Genomic DNA, 10,000 nt, shown 5'->3' with positions numbered 1-10,000 from the left:
GAACTATTTTCCAACATAGAACAAGAACAAGTATCCTCTAAAACATTTAACTTTGTGATACAAAAAATTTCATAAGTGAACCTAAGGTATGTTTTGAGTCATTCATTTATATGGTATGCAATATGTACAGTAATTTTAACAATATATACAAATTTTGTTCATCCTAGATGATGAACTAAGAGAAAGAAACAGGAGTGGGTATGATAATAGATAAAAAAAAAATAGGAAAGAAAAGTATAAAATCACCGAAAAAGTAAAGGAAATGAAGTATTATAGAGGATACCAGAAGCTGACACTGTTACCGTAAGTGTACAGACTTATCTTTCTTTGATGAATCTTTCACATACTGTACGTCTGCAATTTGTGGTTATTTTACAATAGAAATGCCTTTTGTATGGAAAATTGTATCGATACAACACCAATGAAAGATCGATTTGCATAAGGTAGTTCTAACACAGAATGGGCCAGTTCAGAAAGTCCTCAATAGTACCTGGAGGATTTAAAGAGAGAAAGAAGAAAGAAAAATAAGATTTTGATAGAACGAAGACACAGAAGCTTGTGAGAGGGTGGGTGAACCTTGGACAGAGGAAGAAGAAGAGGAAGAGGGAGGGGAGGAAGAGAGGAGGGTAGGAGGGGGAGGGATGGGCAAAGAGAAACTATGCAGCCATCGGCCATTGATCCGGGCTCCAGCCTTAATTGTATCCAGCCTCATTGGCCGTCATCCTCATCTCTCCTCCTCTTCCTCCACCTCCTCCTTTTCCTCCTCCTCCTCCTCCTCCTCCTCCTTTTCCTCCTCCTTCTCATCTTCCTCATCATCATCATCTTTCCTCACTGTCTTAATCTTCCTTCTCCTCTTCTTGGTCTTCTTCCTCTTACTTTTCCTTCCTACCCATACCTCTTCCTTCTCTTCCTCCTTTTTCTCCTTCTTCTTCTCTTTTACTTTCTCCTTAAATTCATTTTGCTCTTCGTCTTTTATAATTTTCTCTTTCTTTCACTTTTTCTTCCACTTCATATTTTTTACATAATCTTTACACCTTCATCATCAATACCATCACAGGATCATCACTGTAATCATTACTAGATTATAACCATCACCTATTACACTAAGCAACAAATTTCAACTTGTTTCTGTTACAGACACGTGATCTACTGGTTTCTACTAAACTTATGATGCTGATTTCAAATCTGATGTCTAAATTTCTCATTCACGTCCAGATTTCAGTAACTGACGACCCCTATTTTTTTTCCCACTCGCTTAATAGTCTAAACTACTTTTCCATGTGAAGTTTAGTTTAAGCACACTTAAATAATTATGTTAACATGGGTGTCTTTCCTCTTTCTTTCTGGATTAAGACAGACAGTGGATTTCCACTGGCGGAGTTACCAACCCTGCACCTAACCATCCACTCCCAGCGCATTGGTATTTAGTTGTTATGGCAAAAGGACAAGTGAAACTTTGGTGTTTCCTCTTCATTTGCCGTTTATAGAATGACGAAATATCCTTCTGCAGGAAACAACATTAATCTCACATCATATTTGGATTAAAATTGACTTGGCGTTTGGCTGGAGAAGATTCCATTCTTGAAGTCTGGAACCAAGCAACTCTGCTTTTTCTTTTGGTAAGTCCAAATCACGTACCAAGTCATTTAGTTCCTCTTGACTTAACAGACGTGGGGAAACTATCTGCAACTGGAATATGTATGCCATCTTTCTCTGTTACTATATCACTAGTAGAATCTTCAGAGAAAACCGCTGTCTGTGATCCTTGCTAGTGGAAGTAGTGGCGGGTTTGCTTCATGTGGTACTGGTTTCAATGCTGATTCACAGCTTGGGTACGTCATCATTTTTCTTTGAGAAACCAGCAATCTTTTTAAAACAAAAATAACAATCATTGACGTGATTTTTTGGCTCACACCAAACCATGGGGACTGAGAACGGCATAGCTTTTATTTATATTCATTTATTTATTTATGTATCTATTTATCTATCCAATCTATCCATCCATCCATCCATCCATCCATCCATCCATCCATCCATCCATCTATCTATCTATCTATCTATCTATCTATCTATCTATCTATCTATCTATCTATCTATCTATCTATCTATCTATCTATCTATCTATCTCTATTTATTTATTTATTTATTTTATTCCCTCGGTTTCATCACCCCGTCGTTCCTCTGCCTCGCACCTTTTTTCGTATTTTCCTTCTCCACATCCTCATCCTATCTTTTCCTTCCTTCTTCCTTTTATCATTTCTATGGCCTTATTCCCCTTTCCTTTTCTTCTTTCTCCCATCTTATTTCCTTTCTACCTCTTTTTCTTCGATTTACGTTTTCTTTCTCACTCTACCGAAGTTCTCAGCTTCCTTCCCTTTCCGTCCTTCTCATTCATGACCTCAATCGGTAAAACTACTTTATTCATTTTGTTCTTGTAAAGGACACACTATTTCCTGCAGATGAGGAGGCAAGTCCTTCCTGAAGGGTCTACACTTGAGCAAGCCCTCCTTCAGGAAGATCTTAGGCCCCTTTGATGAATAAAGTCGTCTATCTCCCCATGAAACGAATATTCCAAGCGTGTTACCACCTTGATATATTTTTCATGTTGCATTTATATATCTACTTATTTATTTATCTATCTATATATTTATTTATTTATTTGTCTATTTCCTTATTTATCCATCAAATTTCTTTATTTTATTTATTCTTTTATTTACTTACATATCTATTTAATCTGATTTTATTTAATTTATTCCTTCATTATTTATTCATTTACATGTTTATCTTATCCTATTTTATGTTATCAATATCAATTTTTTTTTATATTCCTATGTATTAATTTACATATCAATCTTTTTAATTTTATCACACACACACACACACATACACACACACACACACACACACACACACACACACATATATATATATATATATATATATATAATATATATATATATATATACATATCTATATATATATATGAGAAAGACACGGGTCTAGGGCCGAGTTTATTCCTGACCGGTTTCGCTTACAGCTTCTTCAAAGGAATGATGATCATGGATGACGCTGAAGGTATACATGGTAGTCCGACACCACAATCCCACCAACTGGGCAAGGGACGCAGGTCGGTGGACAGAGACCTGTAAATAATTAATCAATCCATTGAAAATGAATAAGATAAAACAAATAAGATAAAATAAAATAAAATAATAAAATGAGTTTCCCAAATCATGTATTCAAGATGAGAAAGAATGTAAAATTAATGAGAAAACTTACGTGAGTGTGGAATTTGTGGAACCTGCCGGACAAAAGATCATCGGACGTTTCACCACCGATCTAAGTCGGCGCCGTGTTTGTGTTACTCCTAACAGCTGCGTATTTCGCTATGTATTTTGACCATTTTATGTCCCCTACCTTTTGGTTCATGTTGTCTTCGGTAGCTATGTATAAGGCCTCAATTACCTTTCTCTGTCTCCTTGTTAGGCCTTTTCTCAATACTTCTGCCTCTTGCCAGTTGGGTAGATGTTTTTCTTTGTCCGCGTGGCCCACCAGCGCATTTGAGAGGCGATGGTTTCTTAAATCCGCCTTGTGCTCCCTAATTCTCTTTTGAAGACCTCTATGGCTTTCGCCAAAGTACGCCTTCTTACACTTGCTACAAGGGATCTTGTAGACTACACTTAGGTCGTTACTTATTTTTGTTTTTGGTGTTACCGAGTGTCCTATTTTCTTAGCTGTGTCATTGATGCGGCTCCCAGTGAGTGAGTGAGACTAGATCCCGGAACAATTAAGTAATGTGTGTCCCATTTGACCGGGTCCTTACGTCGTCTGATGTTTTGCGCTTTCTTGAGAGAGGTGGACAGAAAGGCCTCTGGATAGCCCAATTTCCTAAAAATGGTTTTGATTGAGATTTCTCCTCGAGGATCTCCTGACTGCATATTCTCAGTGCTCTCAGGAAGAAACCTATTACCACACCTGATTTTGTTCTCTCATCATGTGCGCTGTAGTAGTGTATTAGATCATCTTTGTTTGTGGGCTTTCTGTAGACTCTGAAATGAGCTTCTTTACCGTTTCTGATTATTTCAGAGTCTAGAAAAGGTAGGCGGCCGTGAAACTCAAACTCCATGGTGAACTGAATATTTCTAACTACCTTATACACTACTACAGCGCACATGATGAGAGAACAAAATAATTTATATATCGGCAATAGACGGAGGGGCGGTTGGTGGAGAGTGTGGCCTTGTCTATGGTCCCCATGAAAATAATTGCGAAAAGGACTCCTAGAGGACGACTCCATCGATCTGCATTACATGTTTCCATAAGGACAAGTAAAGGGGGCTTCTTTAGTACAGTTCTAAAAGAGTGCGTAAGGAGAATTCTGGGATTTTTAGTGTTGTTGCATCGGTATGATCTATATAGGATAAATTGTATTGTCCTATCGACGACTCTGTTGGTAAATAGAATTTCTACATCCAACGATGCTATAATGTATTGGTAGAATCTCTAGGAATTTAAGAGCTGATGTCATGGCGCAATCTGTAGAAACGTAGGGGATGAGAATGTAGTTCAGCCTTTTAGCTACTGAATAAATTGCTGTGGGAATCTGGCAGACGAAAGGACGGAGGGGGTTGTTAGGTTGTGTGTATTCCCGTTGCCGAAGGCATGTCCAGGGGCGTAGTTGCCGGATAGTTTGGTTAAGTGCTGGCTGGACAATGAGGCACTGATATCGTCTATCATCTTCTTAATTTTCTTTTTCATTTGTTATGTGGGATCACAGGTGAGCCTGGGGAAGTTTGAGGTCTCAGCAAGAATGTTGTCCATTTTTTGTAAGGTATTCTTGTTTGGTAATTATGGTATAGGCCGCGGTTTTGTCGGTTCTTCTGATAGCAATGTCTCCGTTGTCGCGGAGTTGTTCAACTACTTAAAAGTGTCGTTTTATGTAATACGTGGATACGTTGACTTTCTTTTGTATTTCCAATTTCTTAATGTTATCTAGAAGTACTTCAATTTGCAATTTTTCCTGTGTTTTTTGTAGTTTGGATATGTAGTAACAATTGAGTCCCATGTTGAGTACCTCCTCTTGATCTCGGTTGAGTTGCAAGTTGGTGATAAGGTTGTAGAACTCTTGGATAGGATTTGGGAGTTTTATGTTGTCTCTGTAACGCTTGGAGAGTTTAATCACATGCCTTGCTTCTCTGCCCTGGAGGTTTGTTGTCATAGACCAGTGGTTCTTAACCTGTGGGGAATTCCCCACTGGTGGGGAATGGCGGAGTTGCCAAGTGGGGAATGACATATGTATTTTATTTCCATGTGATAACTGTTAGTAAAAAATCTAATATATGCAAACAAAAATTAAGGGCCGTAAAATGGTACAAAAAAGCAAAGCGTATATTTACGTACTAAACACTGCATGGGTTAAAATCGAATTTGTCAAAGACCGATGCTGTGGTGGGAAATGGAGAGTTGGCTCACTAAAAAGTGGGGAATTGGAGAAAAAAGGTTAAGAACCCCTGTCATAGACGATGTATTTCATTTTTGAGGGTATCCCTCGTTTTGATAAAATCATCCGGTGACTTATCGAAAACATATAAAGTCGAGTAAGCTACCTAAAGCAATAAGTGAGTCAATTCAGTAACATTACTTGTAGATGTGATTATAAGTGACACGCAATACGCACCACACAGCCCGTGCGGCACTTTTGTCCGCTTACTTTGTCATTGCTTTCACTGGGTGTAAAGAACTTGCACCATTTTCGGAACAAGAATATCCCGTATATCAGGTGGGATGTAACCAACCTGGATCTATCTCACTAACATTTAGTAATATTTTTCTTAATTTATCTTGTTGTATTTGCCTGGTCATAGTTTACTGGAAAGAGCTACTCCACAGTACCTCATTCTCTTAGCTCACCGTCTGTATTCTCATATATGGCTTACAATTTTAGTTCTGAAATAAAAATTAAGTGTTTCAAGTTGTTAAGCTTTTACTTAAATGCTATATGTGAAAATATACAGCAGTTTTCAGTTCCCACATAAAAAGAAAGTTAGATCGAAAAATACAAAGAACAGTAATCAATATGATTCCTAAGTTAGCAGAGAGGCAGTGAAATGAAAAGGAGGAAAAAATAAATCTCTTCTCATTAGACGAGAGAAAAATGACAGGATCACTGAAATGACTGGACAAATGCACACAAATGCACACAAACACACACAAACACACACACGCATACACACACACGCACACACACACACACACACACACACACACACACACACACACACACACACACACACACTCTCTCTCTCTCTCTCTCTCTCTCTCTCTCTCTCTCTCTCTCTCTCTCTCTCTCTCTCTCTCTCTCTCTCTCTCTCTCTCTCTCTCTCTCTCTCTCTCTCTCTCTCTCTTTCACCCTCTTTTCCTCTCTCTTTCTCTCCCTTTGATTGGCTGGATGATTGAGCACTTAGTCCTTCAAACGTCTGTGCCAATCCTTCTATAATGATAACAAGTTGCTCTCGAACTCAACCTGAGCTGTGGACATGCCGCGGCACAAGCTGCTTTGGGAAGCGCATTTATGGGGAGAGCTGGAAACCTCACCGAAGGAACATATACTTCGACAAAAGAACCTGGGTCCGGTTTTGCGCGGAAGGCCCTTCGTTAACTCGGATCGGGAGAGATGCCCCCGCTATCACGGTAAAATTGGAGAGTATTCAAGAATGAACTGGAGGTATCATGAGGGGAGGAGGGTGGGGGACTAAGTGAAGACCTTCAAACCAGGAAGCTTTGAGCAGCTCCCATTTAACGAGATGGCGGGTTGCGTGCTGTCCCTCGACTTTGGAGGGGGAGGAAGGAGGAGGTTTTAGGAGAGGGGGAGGAGATGGAGGAAGGAGGAGGTTTTAGGAGAGGGGGAGGAGTTGGAGGAAGAAGTTGGAGGGTGAGTTGTAGAAGCTGGAGGACAAGTTAGACTAGGAGCTCTGAAAGATGGAGGTGGAGGAGTTGAGATAAACGAAAATTATAAGAAGAGGAAGGTTCGTAAGAGGATGCTAAGTAGGTTGAGTGTATAACCACTACTCCATTACAAATATCAATGAAAAGACTAAAATAATCATCTGAGAAGATAAAAAGTTATGTATTGTATAGATACTGATTTCCTTTATGTTTGTATCAGGAGCCTCTAAGAACTACCATAGCAACGTTCAAATAGTGAGGTTAAGGATGGAAGATCTAACAAAATATACAGAAATTCTATCTATCATTACTCACGACGATTATGTATCAATTCCGGAAACACTAAATATTAAGGAATTATCCTCGGGAATGAATAAAAGCTCGAGGACTTGAGAATCCTACAAAGTGTGAAAAGATTATTCCCTTACGAAAGCAAGACACTGACTACTGACTACTGACTACCACCTCCCACCGTGTCTTAAAGGTGTACTTTTAAATAGTATCTCTGATTGCCTTAAAGGTAATAATGCTTTGCCCAAACATTATCAACAGGGGTTAGAAGATCTAAAAGGCATGGGAAACATCATCATCTCTAAGGCAGATAAAGGGGATAAATTAGTTATTTTAGACCTTGATTTGTACGCTGGTAAAGCCATGGATCTTCTCAGTGATCACAACATCCACGAAAAAAATAAGATAAAATAAAAGACATGGCTGCTTCTTTTAACAGGCAAGTACGTAAGATCACTACTAATAAAGATGTTTCTAATTTTAAAGTTTTCAATCCCATGTTGCCTCATTTTAATAGCCTCCCTAAGTTACACAAAGAAGGTACCCCATTAACACCCATCATCTCTAACAGGAATTCTTGTTCTACCAAACTTTCTAAATGGCTTGCGGGTTTGTCATCACCTTTTGTGGGGGAATTTTTCAACTTACATATAAAGCATTCAGAGGATTTCGTCTAGAAAATCAAGGATATTAACATTTCAGATCGTAGTTTATCAAGTGTTGATGTTGTTTATTTACAATTATTTGTGTTCACGATATTTTGTCCATTCTAGAAACCAAACTACAATCATTCCGAGTCAAATTCCCCCTTCCGATTTCAGAAATCATCGCGCGTATACGTACTTGTTTTGACTAAGGTTTTTTTCTTTCATTTTTTTTTTTTTTTAGGCATAAGTTTGGCTGTAGCATGGGTTCTAACCTTTCTAATGTTCTAGCTAATCTTTACATGGAGTACTTTGATAATGTTCTTCTTCCAACGATAAAACCCCCAGGTATGATTTAGTTGAGATATGTTGATGACATTTTCACCTTTTGGAATGAAAGGTGGAGTACTTTTGATGTTTCATAGATAGACTTAATCAGTTAGCAACTCATATCAATTTCAAAGTGGAATGGTAAAAAGATGGAAAGATTCTCTTTTTAGATACCATAATTATGAAAAACGGGGAATAGGCTTGCCCTTATTGTTTTTAGAAAGAACACCCATTCAGGAAGTTACCTTCACTTTTTTAAGTTATCACCCAGATCATATTAAAAGGAACGTAGATTCGTGTCTTGTTCTCCGAGCTTTCGTGATATGTAGCCCACAATTTTTAGACCATGAGTTAATTTCCACCAGGTTCCAGTTAGCAAAATGAGCTTATCCTCAGTGGTTCCTGAATAAATCCCTCAGCCAAACCAGAATTAGATTTTTCAATTCTCCTTCCACAAAACCAAATATGTTACAAAATTCCCTTGTTATTCCCTCTTTGGAGTCCATTACAAGTCCAAATATCTTCCCAAAGATGAGGTAAATCTAATTCATGATTAACCCCAATACTATTAATAAAAAAGATTGCTAATGTTCATAGGAAGTTGAAATAAGATCACATTCCAGGGGTTTACTATCTTTCGTGTAAAGATTGTATCCTAGCATGCATTGATCGGAGGAACCTATGGAGAAGGTTGAATGAGCACAAAAGGTCAATTAGATATGGTCAAGAGAGTTCAGTTGTGTTAAAACATGTGAATAATTTAAATCACCGGATGGACTGGGACAAATCTGAACTCATCTATAAATCTGGTTGTGGATTCAGAAGGAAGATGGTGGAATTCGCTTTAATAGATTATCTTCCCACTATGAATATTTCAAAAGGTCAATGGACCCCAGACATTAATTTAAGATTGTTCATTATAAAACAAATTGTTAAAAGATATCCTCCCCAACCCCTGACCCGACCTCACGTCATTCTCAGGTTACCAAAGAGTGAGGGTAGTGATATTTACACCTTTCCTTTTTTTTCAAGAGGTTGCTATTTAAAGATAACATCTCCTCCTACTTTGTACTACTGAAGAGGATTAGAGTTAGTAGTCGAAATATATAGACTTGTGTATTCAACTCTTTTGTTCTGAATGTGATGTTAGTTGTGATTTACAAATATGTTACTTCATTTTTCTCCGATTATACATATATATATATATATGTATACACACACATACACACACACACACACACATACACACACACACACACATATATATATATATATATATAATATGTGTGTGTGTGTGTGTGTGTGTGTGTGTGTGTGTGTGTGTGTGTGTGTGTGTGTGTGTGTGTGTGTGTGTGTGTGTGTGTGTGTTAGTGTGTGTGTGTAAATATATATGCGTAAATATATATGCGTATATACAAACACGCGCACACACCAACCACACACCAACCACACACACACACACACACACACACACACACACACACACACACACATATATATATATATATATATATAAATATATATATATATATACATATATAATATGCATGTATGTACGTATATCAAGAGAATGGAAGTTAGCTAACAATACTCCCATATTCAAAAAGTGTGACAAAAAGAAGTCAATGAACTAAAGGCCCATAAGCTTAACAACAATTGTAGGAGAAATTATGAAAACTATCAGCAGAGATGTTACCGAACACCATTTAAAAAATAACTGCTTAATAAACGATAGCCAACACGTATTCAGACGAAAAAATTCTTGCGTGACTAACTTACTCAAACTCTAC

This window comes from Oratosquilla oratoria, chromosome 19 (assembly GCF_046742065.1).
Source record: "Oratosquilla oratoria isolate Oo_2021 chromosome 19, ASM4674206v1, whole genome shotgun sequence".
Taxonomy (NCBI): domain Eukaryota; kingdom Metazoa; phylum Arthropoda; class Malacostraca; order Stomatopoda; family Squillidae; genus Oratosquilla; species Oratosquilla oratoria.
The sequence above is the reverse complement of the archived record's forward strand: the minus strand, read 5'-3'. Positions refer to the sequence as shown.